This window comes from Lissotriton vulgaris, chromosome 4_1 (genome assembly GCF_964263255.1).
Source record: "Lissotriton vulgaris chromosome 4_1, aLisVul1.2, whole genome shotgun sequence".
NCBI classification, from domain to species: domain Eukaryota; kingdom Metazoa; phylum Chordata; class Amphibia; order Caudata; family Salamandridae; genus Lissotriton; species Lissotriton vulgaris.
The window spans coordinates 148,426,957-148,449,809 of NC_141691.1; the positions used below are offsets into that span (position 1 = coordinate 148,426,957).

The following is a 22,853-nucleotide window of genomic DNA, read 5'->3' on the forward strand; positions in this document are numbered from 1 at the left end:
TTCGATGACGCCTAGACGCATCATCTGGTCAATTTCTTCCTTGATAACAACTCTACGGGCCTCAGGAACCCAATAGGGTCGTTGTCGTACTATTTTCCCGGGTTCTGTTATGATGGCATGTTCGATCACAGAGGTACGGCCAGGGAATGATGAAAAAATCTGTTGCAGCGGGGTCAGGGATTTACGGAGCTGCTGTCTCTGTTTTTCTGTCAAATCCTGATCCATACAGACTTCATATGACAGAGTCTTCTCGGGTTCTGTGTTGGAGAGTACGGGACGAGGACCTACCCATTTTTTAAGTAGATTTTTTATTTATTTATTTATTTGGGCATTTGTAGAGCGCCTGGTTATGCCACTGGCGTGTCCCCGCGCTATGATAAGTAAAGTGGCGGCCCCCCCATTCCCGCAGAAAGCTACCTGCTAAACAGGTGGGTTTTAAGCTTCTTCCTGAACAGGACTTCAGATGGTTCTTACATGGTAAATCTGGGAGGTATGCCCATTAGGGTCTGTTTCTACCTCATATGTAACCGGCGTTACTTGTCGTACGACCGAGAAAGGACCCTGCCATTGACCTAGTAACTTGTGGTCTGAAGATGGCATTAAGAGAAGAACTAGGTCTCCTGGGAGAAAAGACCATAGTTTTGTACCCTTATCGTACTGCTGTTTCTGGTTTGTTTGTGCGGTTACTAAATTCTGCCGCACGATATCCCGTATCTGGCCTAAATTGGTTTTAAGGTTCTCCACGTACTCGGGGAGGGGTTTGGTTCTATCTGGTTCAGCCTCCCACGCTTCTTTGGCCATATCTTGTAGGGTTTGTGGGGGCCGCCCGTACAGGAGTTCATAGGGTGACTATCCGGTGCTACCTTGTACCTTACACCGGATCGCAAACAGGGCTAGGGGTAACATTTCTGCCCACCTCCTACTCTCAAGGGCTAGCAATTTTTTCAGGGTGGTTTTTAGGGTGGCGTTGTAACGCTCAACAAGCCCATCCGTTTGGGGGTGGTAAGCAGAAGTCCTTATCTGTTTAACGCCTAGTTGAGAACACACCTGCCTCGTGAGGGCGGACACAAAGGGGGTCCCCTGGTCCGTTAGGATTTCTCTAGGGAAACCTACCCTAGCGAAGATCAATATCAGGGCTTTGGCTATGTTCTGAGCTGTGGGTTGTCTTAAAGGGACGGCCTCAGGAAAACGAGTGGCGTAGTCGACCAAGACCAAAGCATACCGACAGCCGGTTCTGGAGGGCAAGAGGGGACCTATGATGTCCATCCCTACCCTGCTGAAGGGTATATCCATAACGGGTAGGGGTTGCAGAGGTACTCTGGGAGGTCTGTATTTGCTATTCTTTTGGCATATCGGGCATGCACGACAATATTGTTTTATTTGCTGATAGACACCTGGCCAATAAAACTTTTCCAGTATTGCCTGCCCGTCTTCTCGTCGCTAAAGTGACCCCCCAGCAAATGACTGTGGGCAAGAAACAACACTTTATCACGGAAGGGCCCTGGTATTATCAATTGTGGTGTTTGTTGTGCCCCCCCCTTTTCTATACAAAAGGCCGTTCTTTTTAAAGAAGTAGGGACCCACTTGTAGAGGGTCTTCATTGTCGAGGGCCCGTACCCATGCATCTTGAAGGACGGGATCTTCCTGTTGTGCAGCACGAAACTCCCTGTCGGTTTCCCAGGGATGCTCTTCTACTCGAACAGGACACACTGTTGCGTAGCTTCTTTTTTCTTTCTTCTTTTGATTTTTGGTTTTGTGAGGTCTGCTGGATGTCTCTGGACATGGTTGGCTGTGGGGAAATGGAGCTTCCGACCACCATTTTTCTAGGGACTCGGTGGTACCATGGAGAAGATGGGGGAGTCCTGAGTAGTCACTGCCCAGTATTGCTTGTTCCGGTAGGTTGGGTATGAGACCAACAGTTAGTGTGCTTCCTTGATCCTCAGGGTGTTGCACCTTAACCCGGGCGGTAGGATACAGTTTCGTGTCCCCATGCACACACTGAATGGCCACAGTACCGGTCACTGGTCCCACGGGTTTTGGGAACTCCTGGGGTCAGAGTACGCTTTGTCTACAGCCCGTGTCAGCAAGAGCCAGGACTGGGTGTCCATCAATCTTCATCGGGCAGTGAAATCTGGGAGGGCTAGTGTCCGCACTGAGACACAAATAGTTCCGAGCGAGACCCACTTCCATTGGTTCTTCTTTCTGGGGCAAACTCGGGCGATGTGTCCATATCCTCCACAGTGTTAGCACTGAGGACCGGGGGTAGGAGCTCGGGGAATAGCGGGATGAGGGAGCACCGGTATTGGATCCGGTTTCTTGGGTAGGGGAGGTCTCGGAACTCGGTTCGGGTTATGGGGCTGGGGACGATGTGGTTGTTCATCCTTTGGTTTTAGTAATTCCTGTGCTCGGGTATAGGCACTCGCAATCTCTATTGCGTTCTCCAGGGTAAGGCGGGAGTGTTGGCGAACCCACTTTTGTGTGGAGGGATGCAGGTACGCAAGAAACTGCTCCAGGTAGATTTTAGAGAGGATTTCTTCCTTTGTGGCAGTGGCGGGTCGTAGCCAACGGTCCGCCAAGTCTTTAATACGAAAAGATAAAGCCCTAGGCGTTTCTTGAGACCCTTCTCTGGCCTGTCGTAGCCTCAACCTGTAGGTTTCGTCGTCTATGCCTAGACGTTCGAGGATGCAGGCCTTAATATCAGCATAAGGGGTTTGCCCCTGAATGTTGGCCTGTTGGTACGCTGCTTGTAACTCGCCCGTTAGCAGTGGTCCCAGATAGTGACCCCAACGATCAGGTGGCCAGGTAGCAGCTTGGGCCAGGCTTTCGAAGTTTGTAAAGAAAAAGTCCGGGTCTTCTCCGGGTACATACTTTTGGAGAACGACCGAGTGAAGTGAAGCGATAGGTCTTTGTTGGCCTAGTACATCGGTGAGGCGGCCCATAGCTTGATCCTGGGCTGCACCTTGGCCTTTCAATACATCGTGTAACTGTCCTCGGTGGTTTCAAGAAACTGCTCCATCATCTTTTCCAGCTGCTCCTGGGTCTCCGCCAGTTTCTGTACAGCGGCCTCCATGCTTCCGGACAATCCCACTTCTGACACCACCTGTGATCGTGGGCTGTGTGCGACCGGAATAACAGGCGTGGAGGCCGTATATAGTGGGCTATTTCTGAGCCGGTTTTTATTATCAGGATACAGAGATTTCAGTTCGTGAAAGAAAAAGGGCAGGGGTGTCTTCGGGTTGATGTTGGGTCCTCAAACTTCCCAGTAGTTCCTCGGAAGGGCTGGTTCTTGGGTAGGCGATGCTTGGGGTCGTCCAGCAGGTCCAGTTGGCCGTTCGCCGGGATGGCGGTTCCTCGGAGGTATGGGAAGGAGAGAAAGAGAAAGGGGCTGTTAGTTTGACTGTTGTAGATTGCCTTGACACCGAAACCATCACCAGGTGTGTGGGATAAGAACGGACCGTGAGGAGGGTGGGGAGCGGGACAAGATGGAGAGGAGAAAAAGGGGTTGGTGTTGTGGTGAACAAGTGCGGGGATTCTGTACAGTGGTGTCCGTGACGGAACGTGAACTATACAATATATACAGTGGTAAGTGCAAACGTGCGTTCGTGCCTGTTTTAAACTACGGCTATTTACACTTCAATATACAAAGGGTTCGTTACTCACATGCCCCGCCGCAACTCTCCCGTGAGTTGCGGCCGCTCTCCAGCATCCTCCACCGGATTCCACCAGTCCTCGGTCCAGACTTCCTCGTCTTCCTCGTCTTCACCGATGCTCTTCTTGGGTTCACCGTCAGCTGTCTCCTGCCACGGGTCCAACTCCTTGAACGCACTGCCGTCTTCGCTTCCGGCTTTTCCGTGTTTCGGCTCCGAGTAGGGGGGTGGACTTCCGGGGTTACTCGGGAATCCTTCCGGTTTTCCGCTTGTTGCGATTGGGTCCTGCAAAGAAGGAGAGAAGGGTGGAGTCCGAGATGCCTGAGAGGGCGGAGGAGTGGTCGGAGATGTCCGGGACCTTGAGCAACATGGCGACCTAGGTGAGGTAGGGGGCGTGTCCCGTTCACAGTCTTTAATTACATCAGGCTGAGATAGGGGCTGAGGGAAGTATTGCTACACTTTCCGGATGAACCTGAAGTAGTCTTACCGTTGCATGCTATGCTATTGTCGGATGGCCGCCATCTTGTTTCCAGATTGTACAATAATATCAGAGTACAGCGCGTAGGATTGGAAAGCCCGGCACGTAGGTTATGGAGCTTGGATTTAGGCAGTGAGATCACTGATGAACAATGGAAATATTGCTGCACTATCACGGCCAACATATCTTCTAGCTGTAGGCTTAAAATCATTCATTATAAGTTTTTACAAAGATTTTATTACATGCCAGTTCAGAAATTGAGGTTTCGGTTGGCGGATACTGATAGATGTGACCGATGCCGTGCGGAAGGGGCGGGATTTATCCATCTGGCTTGGGAGTGTCCTGGGGTGGGCGAATACTGGTCCCAGGTGTACGATGCTTTACAGATCATGACAGAGGGAGCAGTTGGTTGGGACCCACTAGTTATGTTATTAGGATACACAATGAACGTGCCTAAGCCCTTTCGTAGATTCACAGACATTGCCCTATTGCTTGCAAAAAGGAGAGTTGCATGCCGTTGGGGTAGGGGAAGGGCCCGAAGATTAAGGAATGGCTGGATGATGTGGTCTACTGCCAGGATCAAAATAATATTTATGCTGACTTGTTGCCTGTTCGTAACAGGCTAAAAGACACATGGGGTCAATTACAGGCTTATTTGCTGACACTTGCAACATCACAAGAAGAGTCAGATGATGGCAGCCAAAGTGCTGGGGTATAGGCAGAACGCTCGTGTGGGTATAGTGCATGGAAGCAATGGGGATTTGTCACTAGACCTTTGCATTGTATACTGTTATGTAACATAAGAGAACTATGGAACACTATACTGGAGAACGTTAATCAACTTCACCTGTTATATATGTTTGGTAACCCCTGTGGATAATGTGTAAGGAATTATATGAAGTACATGGTATCACGCTAGGAGGGGGCCCAAGTGTATTTTATATTCGCTCAGATCGCATGCTCGTAAGGATGTACCAACGAGACTGGCAATAACTTGTATCTGGTATGAATGTAACCTATTGGACTGTACCTTTTCACTAAGAAAACTGTTAAATAAAGGTTTTAAAAAAAAACTAGTGCTCGTCTAACAGGATACGAGCTAACGCTGTTGGCTCCTCATATTACATTGAAGAGATGTGCAACACTAAATCCAGCCACGTTGTTGCCCTTTCCGATGACTCGGCCTGAGGCGCAAGAGACACATGACTGTGTCTTTGTGACAGAGGAACAGACAATGGGTTGTATTGACTTGCAAGATACGCCCTTTATAGATGTGGATGGAGAGCTGTGGGTGGATGGATCTTGTTTGAAGTTACCAGATGGAACTACTTTAGCAGCATATGCAATTACTATGCTACATACAATAGTGGAGACAGCACGCATACCGCAGAAATAAGCACAAGCACCAGAACTGATAGCGTTGACACGAGCGTGTGAGCTTAGTGCAGGGTTATGCATGAATGTCTATACGGATAGCCACTATGCTTTCGGAGTAGCTCACAATTTCGGCCTGCTCTGGAAGGAAAGGGGCTTTTTGACATCACATGGAGCACAGATAATGTATGGAGAATTAGTACATAACCTCTTGACTGCGTTAACCTATCCAAAGAAGATAGCAATAGTGAAATGTAGCACACACAAGAAAGTGACAGATAAAGTGGGACAAGGAAATGCTTTTGTAGATCGAGTAGCACGCGAAACTGCGATGCAGCCTGGCTCCACTCCGATGTATGTTGTGAAGTCACAAGCTGAGCGGTGGCACGATGCTAGGGAAGAGGTTTTAGAGAAACAAAAGACCGCTTCTGACAAAGAACGAGAGCAATGGTCCAGGGATGGAGAATTGGATGATGAAGGTTGTTGGAGGAATAAGCAGATGGATAGGTGGAAGTTACCCCCAGCCTTTGTATACAACCTATGGTTCAGATGGCACATGGGCTAGCACATGTTGGAGCTTCTGCAATTGTGAAATTGCTTACGCAAGTTTGAGAGCATCCAGAAATTGCTAGCACGGCTAAGAGAGTAGTACAGACCTGCATGATTTGTCTTAAATACAATCCAGGAAAAGGGACACAAACTCCAGCAGGAGGATTTGCAACACCTTTTGAAGTATTGCAAATGGATTATATTCAGCTGGAATGCTGCAATAATCTGAAGTATGTTCTGGTTGTGGTTTGTGCATTCAGTAAATGGATTGAAGCATACCCTACGAAGGAAAATTCTGCAATGACTACTGCTAAGGTGCTGTTGAAGGAATTTTTTCCTCGCTATGGTGTTTGTAGATTGTTGTGGAGTGACAACGGGCCCCATTTTGTGGCGGATGTTGTTAAGTATGTCCTGAAAGGATTAGGAATAACGCAAAAGTTTCATGCAGTGTTCTACCCACAATCAGCAGGATTGGTGGAAAAGTACAATGGCGCGTTGAAGCTCAAAATAGCAAAAATACAGGCTTCTACCTCTCTGACTTGGCCAGATGCTTTGCCTTTATTATTATTATTATTAAGGCGGTCTTGTATAGCGCGTGGTTACCCTGGAGCATCCCAGCGCTTATCCAAACAGAATAATGCTTATGTGAGATGAGGGACAGCGGTTAACAGAAAAGAAATGTTTTCAGATGTTTACGAAAACGCAAGAGGCATGGCTCAGAACGCAAACTTAAAGGGAGTGAGTTCCAAAGGGTCGCAACCTTCACGGAAAATCTCCTTCCTCCTGAACGGGCCTTTTTTACCCTAGGGATCTTAAAAAGATGTTTTTGGTCTGAGCGGAGTGTTCTACTGGCCTTGTAGGGGGTCACCAGCTTTTGCAGAGTGGAGGGGCCTTTACCCTGCAAGATTTTATGTGCAAGGCAGAGAGATTTAAATTTCACCCTTTCCCCCACCGGTAACCAATGCAAAGCCCTCAGTGCGGGTTTGGCCGACCGTGATAAAGGGATGTTATTGAGCATTCGTGCCGCCGCATTCTGAACTTGCTGTAATTTGTTCAGAGTGGCCTCAGGGGCGCCCAAGTAGATTGCATTACTAAAATCCAATCTTGATATAATCAGCCCCTGGATCAAAAGCTTCCGAGATGGAAATGGAAGAAGAGGCAGCACTTTGCGCACAGATCGGAGAAGGCCAAAACAGACACCTGCCATCTTAGTAGCCTGGGTCCTAAAGGAGTGATCTTGCTCCAGCTAAATTCCAAGGCTCTTGATCTCAGCCTTGGGTTTGGGCGGTGATCCCAGACAACTAGGCCAGACGGACAGGGGGAGTGAGGTATTTTTCTTCCCCATCAGCATTATTTCGGTCTTTGAACCGTTCAGCGTTAGTGCTGACTCCCCCATACAAGTGTGGACTTTGGATAGGCAGGAGTGCAGCACCTGGGGATTTTCCGTGGCCTGGGAAAGGGCAAACACCAGCTGGGTATCATCGGCATAGCTCACGATTTTGATGTTAAATGGAGCCACCACATCCTCCAAGGGGGCCATATACACATTAAATAATGTGGGGCTCAAGGAGGAGCCCTGCGGCACTCCACAATAGAGGTGGGTGGATGCCGATCTTGCGTTGCCCTCCCAGACCTGAAAAGTCTGATCGCTGAGAAATGACCGCAGCCATTTCAGCGCAGTCCCACACACTCCGATGTCTGACAGCCATTGAAGTAACACTTGATGGTTGACAGTGTCAAAAGCAGCACTAAGGTCCAGGAGGATCACTGCCACTGATCCTCCCGAATCCAAAATGCTTCTTGCTTCTTCAACGACTGCCAGCAGGGCGGTGTCAGTGCCTTGACCCGGGCGAAAGCCCGTCTGAGAACTTCTCAATAAACCGTTGGACTCAAGGAAATTGGATAGCTGGAAATTAACCAATTTTTCAGCGATTTTACTGAGTCCCGGAAGAAGAGAAATGGGCCTGTAGTTCGCCATGTCAAGGGGATCAAGGCTAGCTTTTTTTAGGAGGGCTTTTACTACCGCTCCCTTCCAATTAGATGGCACCACACCGGAACCCAATGAGGCATTGATAACCTCGGTTATCGGTTCCGCAATGGAAGGGGCAACTAGTTTAAGAATCCTCATGGGGACTACATCCCGGGGAGAGCCACTCTTAACGGTCACCAGGACCTTAAGAACCTCGTCCACAGATACTGGTCCGAGAGACTCCAGGGTCTCCAGGGGTCTCCTTCCATCCTTGTTGGACTCTACTCCTATGCTAATTTGAGGCAGGGTATTCAAAAAATTTTCTATTTTTGTATGGAAGTACTCTGCTAGGTCATTACATTTTTCTTCCAAGTTGTCTGTGGAAGCAGGCGGTGCCGGGACCCTCAGGAGTTCCTTGACCACTAGAAATGTTTCTCTGGAGGAGTTGGAGGCATTGCTAATTCTCTTCTTGAGGAACTGAGTTTTAGCGCACAGGATGTTGAGTTTGTAATTCCTTATCGCAGCACGATATTCCATCTTACTGGCTACTTCCCAATTCCTCCTCCAGGCACGTTCCAGTTTTTTACAGCCCCTCCGCATAGCTCTCAACTCTGGCGTATACCAGGGAGCGGAGCTCGTTCTTTTCTCCCTCCTTTCTGCCGATCTTATGAGGAGGACGGAGTCAAGTGCATTGGACATCCATCTGCAGAAATCTGCTTCCGCCAATACCGGATCCTTCCCTAGAGGGGGGCGCGAGCCCTCCAGTCTAAGCGTCAAGTTCTCCACAGACAGCCTAAACCAGGGTCTTTCAGGCGCACATACACTGATGGTGGAGATACTATCCATCTCCGTTTGCCAGGCGAAGGGGTTCATAAAATGGTCCGTCTACGGGAGGGGAATCGGGAGGCGGCTTTCATGGCAGTAACATTTGTAAAGATTGGATCAAGCAGATGACCCTTGTTATGGGTGGCCTCTAAGTTTATAAGATTGACCTCGTAAGCTTTTAGGTCACATTGAAGGTCTACCGCCGACCGATCTTCCTGGTCGTCGAAATGTAGATTAAAGTCACCCAGTGTGATAAAATTTGTCGTAGAGGCGGCAGGAGAATTTGTCGCTTTTGCAGGAGACGGGTTTTCAATTGATGTGCCGGCGTATTAAGATTGCCACGTGGGGGGACTTATTCCAAAACGGGCAATTTTCTACTAAAGAACAGTTATTTTCAGGAGTGCAACCAACCCCCTCAGAGGTCTTTGTGATCGTGGGCTGTGTGCGGACCGGAATAACAGGGGTGGAGGCCATATATAGTGGGCTATTTCTGAGCCGGTTTTTATTATCAGGCTACAGAGATTTCAGTTTGTGAAAGAAAAAGGGCAGGGGTGGCTTCGGGTTGATGTTGGGTCGTCAAACTTGCCAGTAGTTCCTCAGAAAGGCTGGTTCTTGGGTAGGCGAAGTTTGGGGTCGTCCAGCAGGTCCAGTTGGCCGTTCGCCGGGATGGTGGTTCCTCGGAGGTATGGGAAGGAGAGAAAGAGAAAGGGGCTGTTAGTTTGACTGTTGTAGGTTGCCTTGACACCAAAACCGTCACCAGGTGTGTGGGATAAGAACGGACCGTGAGGAGGGTGGGGAGCGGGACAAGATGGAGAGGAGAAAGAGTATCAGGGAGAAAAAGGGGTTGGTGTTGCGGTGAACAAGTGCAGGGATTCTGTACAGTGGTGTCCGTGACGGAACGTGAACTATACAAAATGTACAGAGGTAAGTGCAAACGTGCGGTCGTGCCTGTTTTAAGCTACGGCTATTTACACTTCAATATACAAAGTGTTCGTTACTCACGTGCCCCGCCGCATCTCTCCCGTGAGTTGCGGCCGCTCTCCAGTGTCCTCCACCGGACTCCACCAGTCCTCGGTCCAGACTTCCTCGTCTTCCTCGTCTTCACAGATGCTCTTCTTGGGTTCACCGTCAGCTGTCTCCTGCCACGAGTCCAACTCCTTGAACGCACTGCCGTCTTCGCTTCCTGCTTTTCCGTGTTCCGGCTCCGAGTAGGAGGGTGGACTTCCGGAACTACTCGGGAGTCCTTCCGGTTTTCCGCTTGATGCGATTGAGTCCTGCAAAGAAGGAGAGAAGGGTGGAGTCCGTGATGCCTGAGAGGGCGGAGGAGCGGTCGGAGTTGTCCGGGATCTTGAGCAACATGGCGACCTAGGCGAGGTAGGGGGCATGTCCCGTTCACATCCCCTTCCCCTAGCGGTCCTTCTTGATCTGGGTGGAGGGGGAGGATAACGGGACAGATAGTCAGCATTTCCCTGATCAACGCCTTTTCTATGCAAAGTCTTGAACCTATAAGGTTGTAGCGACAAGAACCAACGAAGGACGCGATCATTGTGTCCTTTGTTACGGGCCATCCATTCCAGCGGGGCATGGTCGATGTACAAAACAAATTCTCGGCCCTCCAGATAGTATTGAAGACTTTCAACCGCCCATTTGATGGCCAGGGCCTCTTTTACAACTACGGCGTAGTTCATTTCCCTAGGGAATAGCTTCCTGCTCAAGAAAAGAATGGGCCGTTCTTCACCATTGTGACAGAACGGCTCCCAAACCCTGTTCCGACGCATCAGTCTGAAGGATGAAGGGTAGGGAATAGTCCAAGCTGATAAGCACAGGACCAGACATCAGGGACTGCTTCAGTTGGCGAAATGCTTGTAGCATACGAGGGTTGGGTGTTTGAGAGAGTCCTCAGTCTTCGTAGACTTCTTCAACAGATCAGTCAGGGGTGCTGCAGTCTGCGAAAAGTTAGGTATGAATCTCCTGTAATACCCCAGGAGTCCTAAAAATGCTCGGAGTTCTTTTTTTGTTTGTGGAAAGGGGATTGCCTGTATCATAGTGATTTTCTTGTTCTGGGGTCGGATAACACCCTCGCCTAAAAGGTAACCCAGGTACTTGACTGTTTGGGCAGCTAGGGTCGTTTTTGCGGGGTTAATGGTAAACCCATAAGAACCCAGGGAGGAGACTACTTCTTGTAGATGATGTAGGTGTTGCTCCCAATCATCGCTGTAAATGATTATGTCATCTAAAAAAGCGCCTGCATATTGGGAATGAGGCTGTAACACATGATTCATGGCCCTCTGGAAAGTAGCGGGAGCACCGTGAAAGCCAAAAGGCATCATGGTGAACTGATACAGCCCATCAGGAGTGGAAAATGCGTTTTTCTTTTTATCCTCATCTCTTAACGGGATCTGCCAATAACCTTTTCAGAGGTCGAGTGTACTGATATATTTGGCCCTCCCTATGCGTTCGATCATCTCGTCCACACGAGGCAAGGGGTATGTATCAAAGGACGAGATTTTATTCACCTCACAAAAATCGATACAAAACCTGATCGACCCGTCAGGTTTTGGGACCAACACTATGGGTGATTTCCAACCACTGACAGATGGTTCGATGACGCCTAGATGCATCATCTGGTCAATTTCTTCCTTGATAACAATTCTACGGGCCTCAGAAACCCGATAGGGTCGTTGTCGTACTATTTTCCCGGGTTCTGTTATGATGGCATGTTCGATCACAGAGGTACGGCCAGGGAATGATGAAAAAATCTGTTGCAGCGGGGTCAGGGATTTACGGAGCTCCTGTCTCTGTTTTTCTGTCAAATCCTGATCCATACAGACTTCATATGACAGTCTTCTCGGGTTCTGTGCTGGAGAGTACGGGACGAGGACCTACCCATTTTTTAAGTAGATTTACATGGTAAATGTTATGTTAATATGTTATGTTAATAGCTTTTATTCGGCGCACAGCTGCCCCAGCGAAGGGGCGTCCTGGCGCCTGATCAAGTACCACAACACAACAAATCGCCGCTGAAAAGAGAGGAGATCAGTCAACAGAGGTGAACAAATGGGTTTTGATCGCACGTCTAAAGAGAGTCAGGCTGTTAAGGGCACGGATATGGACAGGAAGGGAGTTCCATAATCCAGCCGCCATGACACGAAATGAACGACCTCCCATCCTACTCAGTCTGAATCTAGGCGTGCTTGCTAGATGAAGAGATTCCGACCTGAGAGACCGCCTGGGGACATACGGGGAAACAAGACCCGTCAGGGCAGGAGGTGACGAAAATTTCAGGATCTTGAATGTCAGACAGAGTGCCTTGAATTTGATTCTCTGTCTGACCGGCAGCCAGTGAAGGGAGGTCAGAACTGCAGATACAGAGCACCGTCTCGGGAGGCCCACAATGGCCCGCGCAGCGACATTCTGCACCCTCTGCAGTCTGGTGGCCTCGGCCTGATTAACACCAAGCAGCAGAGCACTCCCGTAGTCTAGCCGAGAGAGAATAGAGGCTTGGACCACCAGTTGCCGAGTAGGGGGGTCGAAGAATTTGAGGACTGGTCTCAGTCCTCGCAGAATACCATAGCAGGTAGCTGTGATCTTCTTAGTATGGCTGGTAAAAGAGAGATTGGAATCAAGCCAGACCCCCAGGTTCTTCACTTCGGCAACTGGGATGGGAGTCACCCCCAATTCAGGAGGCCACCATTGGTCACCCCACAATTCAGCTTGCTTTCCTAAGATCAGGACTTCGGTTTTCTTAGCGTTGAACTGTAAACAGTTAATACGCATCCAATTCGCCACGACTAAAAGCCCTGCGCGAAACCTGGGGGCAGTCACCTCAGGGTCCCCACTGAGTGTCACCGCCAGCTGCGTGTCGTCGGCATACGATGTCATGGTTAAGCCACTTTGTCTGACGACAGCAGCCAGCGGTTTCACATACAAGTTGAACAAAGTGGGGCTCAACGCAGATCCCTGAGGTACTCCTAGTCCCAAAGGGTGGAAAGAGGACTGACCAGGTGGGATAGCTACTTTAAAAAACCGGTCCGAGAGGAAAGAGCGGAACCATTGAAGAGCTTTCCCCTCAAGTCCCACTTCCTCCAGCCTCCGCAACAAAATGTCATGAGACACCGTGTCAAATGCGGCGCTCAGGTCTAACAAGATGAGCGCCGCTGTCTGCCCCGCATCCAGCACCGAACGCAGATGTTCGCTCATAAAGAGCAGCGCAGTTTCGGTGCTGTGTTGTGCGCGAAAACCATTCTGGCTCTCGTCAAGAATATTATTGCGAGAGAGGTGAGCAGACAAGATGGAATTCACGTGTGCCTCAGTGACCTTGGCGGTCCAGGGCAGGAGGGAGCAATCTGGGAGGTATGCCGGTTAGGGTCTGTTTCTACCTCATATGTAACCGGCGTTACTTGTCGTAGGACCGAGAAAGGACCCTGCCATTGACCTAGTAACTTGTGGTCTGAGGATGGCATTAAGAGAAGTACTAGGTCTCCTGGGAGAAGTGTGGCTCACTGGTTAGAGCAGGCAGACCCTGAAGCAGAGGTCAGACCCGGGACCAGGGTTCGATTCCCGACGCGGCAGGGTGTTGAGCTCAAATGTCCACGGACTCGATAATTCTCGCTTCGTTGCCTGACCTAATCATGGGTTCACACTATGCAACTCTGGGCATTAAGCTTGCTTAATCTCCACAACGGCCCCCCGCGGCGGGATGCCTGGCTTTCACCTTGGGGATGCCCTGTAGGGGCTATCTCACAGGGAAAAACCAGGACGGGTTCCCAAGGCAAGCGCGGAGGTACCCCTTCGGGGGTCGATTCTGGCGCTATATAAGAAATGCAATAATAAAAGACTGTAGTTTTGTACCCTTATCGTACTGCTGTTTCTGGTTTGTTTGTGCGGTTACTAAATTCTGCCGCACGATATCCCGTATCTGGCCTAAATTGGTTTTAAGGTTCTCCACGTACTCGGGGAGGGGTTTGGTTCTATCTGGTTCAGCCTCCCACGCTTCTTTGGCCATATCTAGTAGGGTTCGTGGGGGCCGCCCGTACAGGAATTCATAGGGTGAATATCCGGTGCTACTTTGTACCTTACACCGGATCGCAAACAGGGCTAGGGGTAACATTTCTGCCCACCTCCTACACTCAAGGGCTAGCAATTTTTTCAGAGTGGTTTTTAGGGTGGCATTGTAACGTTCAACAAGCCCATCCGTTTGGGGGTGGTAAGCGGAAGTCCTTATCTGTTTAACGCCTAGTTGAGAACACACCTCATGAGGGCGGACACAAAGGGGGTCCCCTGGTCCGTTAGGATTTCTCTAGGGAAACCTACCCTAGCGAAGATCAATATCAGGGCTTTGGCTATGTTCTGAGCTGTGGGTTGTCTTAAAGGGACGGCCTCAGGAAAACGAGTGGCGTAGTCGACCAAGACCAAAGCATACCGACATTCTGGAGGGCAAGAGGGGGCCTATGATGTCCATCCCTACCCTACTGAAGGGTATATCCATAACGGGTAGGGGTTGCAGAGGTACTCTGGGAGGTCTGTATCTGCTATTCTTTTCGCATATCGGGCATGCACGACAATATTGTTTTATTTGCTGATAGACACCTGGCCAATAAAACTTTTCCAGTATTGCCTGCCCCGTCTTCTCCTCGCTAAAGTGACCCCCCAGCAAATGACTGTGGGCAAGAAACAACACTTTATCGCGGAAAGGCACTGGTATTATCAATTGTGGTGTTTGTTGTGCCCCCCCTTTTCTATACAAAAGGACGTTCTTTTTAAAGAAGTAGGGACCCACTTGTAGAGGGTCTTCATTGTCGAGGGCCCGTCCCCATGCATCTTGAAGGACGGGATCTTCCTGTTGTGCAGCACGAAACTCCCTGTCGGTTTCCCAGGGATGCTCTTCTACTCGAACAGGACACACTGTTGCGTAGCTTCTTTTTTCTTTCTTCTTTTGATTTTTGGGTTTGTGAGGTCTGCTGGATGTCTCTGGACATGGTTGGCTGTGGGAAAATGGAGCTTCCGACCACCATTTTCCTAGGGACTCGGTGGTACCATGGAGAAGACGGGGGAGTCCTGAGTAGTCACTGCCCAGTATTGCTTGTTCCGGTAGGTTGGGTATGAGACCAACAGTTAGTGTGCTTCCTTGATCCTCAGGGTGTTGCACCTTAACCCGGGCGGTATGATACAGTTTCGTGTCCCCATGCACACACTGAATGGCCACAGTACCGGTCACTGGTCCCACGGGTTTTGGGAACTCCTGGGGTCGGAGTACGCTTTGTCTACAGCCCGTGTCAGCAGGAGCCAGGACTGGGTGTCCATCAATCTTCACCAGGCAGTGAAATCTGGGAGGGCTAGTGTCCGCACTGAGACACAAATAGTTCTGAGCGAGACCCACTTCCATTGGTTCTTCTTTCTGGGGGCAAACTCTGGCGATGTGTCCATATCCTCCACAGTGGTAGCACTGAGGACCTGGGGGAGGAGCTCGGGGAATAACGGGATAAGGGAGCACCGGAATTGGATCCGGTTTCTTGGGTAGGGGAGAACTCGGTTCGGGTTATGGGGCTGGGGACGATGTGGTTCTTCATCCTTTGGTTTTTGTAATTCCTGTGCTCGGCTATAGGCACTGGCAATCTCTATTGCTTTCTCCAGGGTAAGGCGGGCGTGTTGGCGAACCCACTTTTGTGTGGAGGGATGCAGGGACGCCAGAAACTGCTCCAGGTAGATTTTAGAGAGGATTTCTTCCTTTGTGGCAGTGGCGGGTCGTAGCCAATGGTCCGCCAAGTCTTTAATACGAAAAGATAAAGCCCTAGGCGTTTCTTGAGGCCCTTCTCTGGCCTGTCGTAGCCTCAACCTGTAGGTTTCGTCGTCTATGCCTAGACGTTCGAGGATGCAGGCCTTAATATCAGCGTATGGGGGTTTGCCCCTGATGTTGGCCTGTTGGTACGCTGCTTGTAACTCACCCGTTAGCAGTGGACCCAGATAGTGACCCCAACGATCAGGCGGCCACGCGGCAGCTTGGGCCAGGCGTTCGAAGTTAGTAAAGAAAAAGTCCGGGTCTTCTCCGGGTACATACTTTTGGAGAACGACCGAGGAAAGTGTAGCGATAGGTCTTTGTTGGCCTAGTACATCGGTGAGGCGGCCCATAGCTTGATCCTGGGCTGCACCTTGGCCTTTCAATACATCGTGTAACTGTCCTCGGTCATCTTCGGCGGTTTTAAGAAACTGCTCCATCATCTTTCCCAGCTGCTCCTGGGTCTCCGCCAGTTTCTTTACAGCGGCCTCCATGCTTCCGGACAATCCCACTTCTGACACTACCTGTGATCGTGTGCTGTGAGCGGACCGGAATAACAGGCGTGGAGGCCGTATATAGTGGGCTATTTCTGAGCCGGTTTTTCTTATCAGGATACAGAGATTTCAGTTTGTGAAAGAAAAAGGGCAGGGGTGTCTTCGGGTTGATGTTGGGTCCTCAAACTTCCCAGTAGTTCCTCCGAAGGGCTGGTTCTTGGGTAGGCGATGCTTGGGGTCGTCCAGCAGGTCCAGTTGGCCGTTCGCCAGGATGGTGGTTCCTCGGAGGTATGGGAAGGAGAGAAAGAGAAAGAGAAAGGGGCTGTTAGTATGACTGTTGTAGGTTGCCTTGACACCGAAACGGTCATCAGGTGTGTGGGATAAGAACGGACCGTGAGGAGGGTGGGGAACGGGACAAGATGGAGAGGAGAAAGAGTATCAGGGAGAAAAGGGGTTGGTTTTGTGGTGAACAAGTGCGGGGATTCTGTACAGTGGTGTCTGTGACGGAATGTGAACTATACAATATATACAGTGGTAAGTGCAAACGTGCGGTTGTGCCTGTTTTAAGCTACGGCTATTTATACTTCAATATACAAAGGGTTCGTTACTCACGTGCCCCGCCGCAACTCTCCCGTGAGTTGCGGCCGCTCTCCAGCGTCCTCCACCGGACTCCACCAGTCCTCGGTCCAGACTTCCTCGTCTTCCTCGTCTTCACCGATGCTCTTCTTGGGTTCACCGTCAGCTGTCTCCTGCCACGAGTCCAACTCCTTGAACGCACTGCCGTCTTCGCTTCCGGCTTTTCCGTGTTCCGGCTACGAGTAGGGGGGTGGACTTCCGGGGTTACTCGGGAGTCCTTCCGGTTTTCCGCTTGTTGCTATTGGGTCCTGCAAAGAAGGAGAGAAGGGTGGAGTCCGAGATGCCTGAGAGGGCGGAGGAGCGGTCGGAGATGTCCGGGATCTTGAGCAACATGGCGACCTAGGCGAGGTAGGGGGCGTGTCCCGTTCACAGTCTTTTATTACATCAGGCTGAGACAGGGGCTGAGGGAAGTATTGCTACACTTTCTGGATGAACCGGAAGTAGTCTTACCGTTGCATGCTAGGCTATTGTCGGATGGCCGCCATCTTGTTTCCAGATTGTACAATAATATCAGAGTACAGCGCGTAGGATTGGAAAGCCCGGCACGTAGGTTATGGAGCTTGGATTTAGGCAGTGAGATCACAGATGAACAATGGAAATATTGCTGCACTATCACGGCCAACATATCTTCTAGCTGTAGGCTTAAAATCATTCATTATAAGTTTTTACAAAGATTTTATTACACGCCAGTTCGGAAATTGAGGTTTCGGTTGGCGGATACTGATAGATGTGACCGATGCCGTGCGGAAGGGGCGTGATTTATCCATCTGGCTTGGGAGTGTCCTGGGGTGGGCGAATACTGGTCCCAGGTGTACGATGCTTTACAGATCATGATGGAGGGAGCAGTCGGTTGGGACCCACTAGTTATGTTATTAGGATACACAATGAACGTGCCTGAGCGCTCATAACCTTGCTTTTCTCACAGGCCTTCCCATCATAATCGCCTACTCTTCCCCTCCTCCCAGACCCTCCTGCCCTCTTTGGCCCAGTACTTCATAGCGCCATGAAACCGCCAGGTGTACGTGCGCTCTACAAATAATTTAAACTCAAACTCAAACCCTTTTGTAGATTCACAGACATTGCCCTACTGCTTGCAAAAAGGAGAGTTGCCTGCCGTTGGGGTAGGGGAAGGGCCCCGAAGTTTAAGGAATGGTTGGATGATGTGGTCTACTGCCAGGATCAAAATAATATTTATGCTGACTTGTTGCCTGTTCGTAACAGGCCAAAAGACACATGGGGTCCATTACAAGCTTATTTGCTGACACTTGCAACATCACAAGAAGAGTCAGATGATGGCAGTCAAAGTGCTGGGGTATAGGCAGAACGCTCGTGTGGGTATAGTGCATGGAGGCAATGGGGATTAGTCACTAGACCTTTGCATTGTATACTGTTATATAACATAAGAGAACTATGGAACACTATACTGGAGAACGTTAATCAACCTCACCTGTTATATATGTGTGGTAACCCCTGTGGATAATGTGTAAGGAATTATATGAAGTACATGGTATCATGCTGGGAGGGGCCCCAAGTGTATTTTATATTCGCTCAGATCGCATGCTCGTAAGGATGTACCAACGAGACTGGCAAGAACTTGTATCTGGTATGAATGTAACCTATTGGACTGTACTTTTTCACTAAGAAAACTGTTAAATAAAGGTTTTTAAAAAAAACTAGTGCTCGTCTAACAGGATATGAGCTAACGCTGTTGGCTCCTCATATTACATTGAAGAGATGTGCAACACTAAATCCAGCCACGCTGTTGCCCTTTCCGATGACTCGGCCTGAGGCGCAAGAGACACATGACTGTGTCTTTGTGACCGAGGAACAGACAAAGGGTCGTATTGACTTGCAAGATACGCCCTTTATAGATGTGGATCGATAGCTGTGGGTGGATGGGTCTTGTTTGAAGTTACCAGATGGAACTACTTCAGCAGCATATGGAATTACTCCCTACATACAATAGTGGAGACAGCACGCATACCGCAGAAATCAGCACAAGCAGCAGAACTGATAGCGTTGACACGAGCGTGTGAGCTTAGTGCAGGGTTATGCGTGAATGTCTATACGGATAGCCGCTATGCTTTCGGAGTAACGCACGATTTCGGCCTGCTCTGGAAGGAAAGGGGCTTTTTGACATCACATGGAGCACAGATAATGTATGGAGAATTAGTACATAACCTCTTGACTGCGTTGACCTATCCAAAGAAGATAGCTATAGTGAAATGTAGCGCACACAAGAAAGTAACAGATAAAGTGGGACAAGGAAATGCTTTTGTAGATCGAGTAGCACGCGAAACTGCGATGCAGCCTGGCTCCACTCCGATGTATGTTGTGAAGTCACAAGCTGAGCGTTTGCACGATGCTAGGGAAGAGGTTTTAGAGATACAAAAGACCGCTTCTGACAAAGAACGAGAGCAATGTTCCAGGGATGGAGAATTGGAGGAATAAGCAGATGGATAGGTGGAAGTTACCCACAGCCTTTGTACAACCTATGGTTCAGATGGCACATGGGCTAGCACATGTTGGAGCTTCGGCAATTGTGAAATTGCTTACGCAAGTTTGGGAGCATCCAGAAATTGCTAGCACGGCTAAGAGAGTAGTACAGATCTGCATGATTTGTCTTATATACAATCCAGGAAAAGGGACACGAACTCCAGCAGGAGGATTTGCAACACCTACTGCAACTTTTGAAGTATTGCAAATGGATTATATTCAGCTGGAATGCTGCAATAATCTGAAGTATGTTCTGGTTGTGGTTTGTGCATTCAGTAAATGGATTGAAGCATACCCTACGAAGGTCAATACTGCAATGACTACTGCTAAGGTGCTGTTGAAGGAATTTTTTCCTCGCTATGGTGTTTGTAGATTGTTGTGGAGTGACAATGGGCCCCATTTTGTGGCGGACGTTGTTATGTATGTCCTGAAAGGATTAGGAATAACGCAAAAGTTTCATGCAGTGTTTACCCCACAATCAGCAGGATTGGTGGAAAAGTACAATGGCACGTTGAAGCTCAAAATAGCGAAAATACAGGCTTCTACCTCTCTGACTTGGCCAGATGCTTTGCCTTTGGCATTATTGTCTATCAGATCAGTACAGCATTCTCGGACGGGCCTAACGCCCTATGAAATTGTTTTCGGGCGCCCCATGAACATATGGGGGGTACCTAAACCAAGCTCAGTGTACGATGTACCTTGTGTTTTAATGAATGACTATTTGGCACAATTAACTGATAGTTTGGTTTCCATTCATCAACAGGTTTGAGAAGCACTCCCGGACCGGTCCACAGGAGAAGGCCATAATCTCCGGCCTGGTGACTTCGTCCTTGTGAAGTCCTTTGAGAGGTCGAGCAGTCTGGAGCCGAGGTGGTGTGGTCCCGAGCAGGTTCTTCTCGCCACAAGAACAGCTGTCCGAGTCACCAACCGGAAGAACTGGATACATTCCATCCATTGCCGGAAGGTGCAACCTGACCTGGTGGAGCCTGCTGTATTGACCGACCATCGAGATATCTTGACTGCGGAAAGAGGCTGTGCTGTGGTACCTGACGAATCTGAGGAGTTCTTCCCGGACCCGACAATTCCTGGATCAAGAAGATATAATCTACGACCAAGAAAGAAATCTGCAATTGTGTGAGAAGTTGTCAGAAGGGTCCCTAGGTCAGTGAAACGGAGAGCCGATGAGGCAAGGGGGGGGGATCAGCCCTGTATTAGAGTATTGACACCCGTCTTGGCCCGCTGGTGAAGAAAACAACGGCTTCCTAGGGGTAAGAGTTCTGACAACACTTTAGTTTCAGGAAGATACTGTGTGTACATTTGTTCGAATGGATAAGAAGAAGATTTTTGGTTCTGTAGGTTTCATTGCTGTTGTAGCAGTTGTTGCTACAGTCACATGGTTTGTAGAGGATAAAGCTCCTGCCCGTGAGCTATATGTTGTTTCTACTCCAGTCCCAGATGAGCATTTCTTCTATACACTTCCATATCAAGAGTTGAAACATCGACAGTCGTATTTGAATAACACTTTCATCCAAATGCTGCATCATACCCACGTTGCTACGAATGCCACAAACTGTTGGATATGTGGGATGATGCCGGCTCATCAAAAGAAAGGGGGAACACCATTCATACCTCTCCCTTTCTCTCATAATGGCTCTTGAAGAGCCTGGTATACTTTGCTTTTTGCTACGAGAAAACCCACAGTGGGTAGACTGCTTTTCAGACTGAATAAAGAATGCCATCAAGATAAGGAAGGCTATCCACAAGCCAATGGAACTATATGGGAGTGGGAAGAATATCGACCGGACAATGAATCAACGCCTTATATCTTTACAAACACTAGAGACACTGTTCGAAAAGAGAAGTTCGTGATTTCTGTGGCCCCAGCACAAGCAGATCTATGTGTACAGAGTGTAGGCCATATTCCTGTAGGTGTTAGTGATTGTATTGTTGTATTGAATATTGATGGTCTAAATAATAGCACATTCCTAGCCTCTCATAATACTTACTTTGTATGTGGAAACAAAGGCTATTATCGATTACCAGCTGGATGGTCCGGAGTATGTTATGTATCATTTTTACTGCCACCTGTATTCTTGGCACCTGCATCATATCATAAAGATTTGAAATTACTGAACAATGTGACTGTAAACAGATATAAGCGAACTTTGTCTGTCGATGACATTGATCAAACTGATACTAGTCTGCAGCAGTATATAGATTTCAACCTAGGATTGTTTTTCTTTGTGGGAGCTGCTCTGAATAGTAGAAAGATACGACGATTGACGAGAGTAGTGGAAGCTGTTACTAATCAAACTGCTGCAGCCCTTGGAAATCTTACCGAAGAGCTGCAAATTACTAGGATTGTTACATTACAGAACCGAATGGTTTTGGATGTAATGTTAACAGACAGAGGCGGGGCTTGTAGAATTATTGGAAGTAGTTGTTTATGTCTTTATCCCTGACCATACTCCTTCTGTGTACAAAGCTATTAACAAATTGCACAAAATTGCAGCTGATATACATGTTGAAAATGGGTTTTGGACCTTTGCAAGCTGGTTCTGGACCTTGATCTCTACATGGGGTTGGAAAGTTCTCACTGGACTTTGTATAGTTGTTGCCATATTATTCACGTGTTGTGTATGTATCCAATGTAGTCCAATGATATGTTCTTTATGTGTTTAGTTTTGTGTGCCCAATAAACAATCCGTTGCAGAGGCTGCCCATCAGAAAACTATAACTAGAGAGATAGCCGAAATTATGAGCATCGATATAAACGATGAGTATTTAGATTATCCAAGTAAACCGAATGTCTTCAGCAAATGCTGAAAGGGTTGTCTGTTGTAAATAAAACAGCGATAGTATTAAGCATTCGCTGAAGACATGCTATCATGTCTTTGTTCTAGTTTTCCCGCTTGTACTTTAAAAACGGCCAGACTCCATTGTGTTTCCTGGCGTCCATCTTGTATGCCATACATTGCCATGTGCTTGCCACGAGGTGAGTCCTACCTCACTGATTGTCACCCCTGGAGTTTGCCCAGCAACAGACTATAAATAGTTCCTTGTGCGTCTAGCGCATGCTCAGTAGGAGTCACATCTGTCTCTGGTTAGCGTAGATTGGAATGTGCATTTCGGCGGGTCTCCAGAACCGTTAACTCCACCCATGTATCGATCATGTTCAAGAAATGTCCATATATGGTCGTAAATCATGTTTTGAGCTGTAACCGCCTACTTATGAGACCCTTCTTTGTGTATAAAAGGGGACCGCATGTCTGAGTTCTTTGTGCTACCTTGTACAATACTGTAGAGTGTTGTGTGGGCTTTAGTACCACCTTTAAAGGTTTATTAAACTATGTCTTTGTATTCCCAGTTTCCGTGCCAATTTCTTTGTGTAGTCTGAGGACTCCGTGCACAGAAGGGCGAACCCTTTGCCTACGCAGGCCTTGCTGAGGCCTGTACTCATCACCAAATTTCATCTTCTTCCCTCTGTCTACATCCTGCTTTTAGCCAATTGTTTTTCTCCTATTCACTAGCTTCTTCCTGCATCTGTCTCACTTCCTTCCCAAGTTTCAACTACTTTGGTTAGCATTAAAGGACTTGACACATGTTCTTC

At 48.7% G+C, this 22,853-nt stretch overlaps 1 pseudogene across 1 annotated transcript in view; it reads left to right on the forward strand.

The window, feature by feature from the left end:
* LOC147718500 (syncytin-1-like) overlaps positions 1-22,517 on the forward strand; it is a 124,972-nt pseudogene extending 102,455 nt beyond the window's left edge. Inside the window, exon 3 of the transcript XR_015309982.1 lies at positions 20,007-22,517. The product of XR_015309982.1 is annotated as a syncytin-1-like (transcript). The remainder of the gene's footprint in view (positions 1-20,006) is intronic.
* The last annotated feature ends 336 nt before the right edge of the window (positions 22,518-22,853 follow it).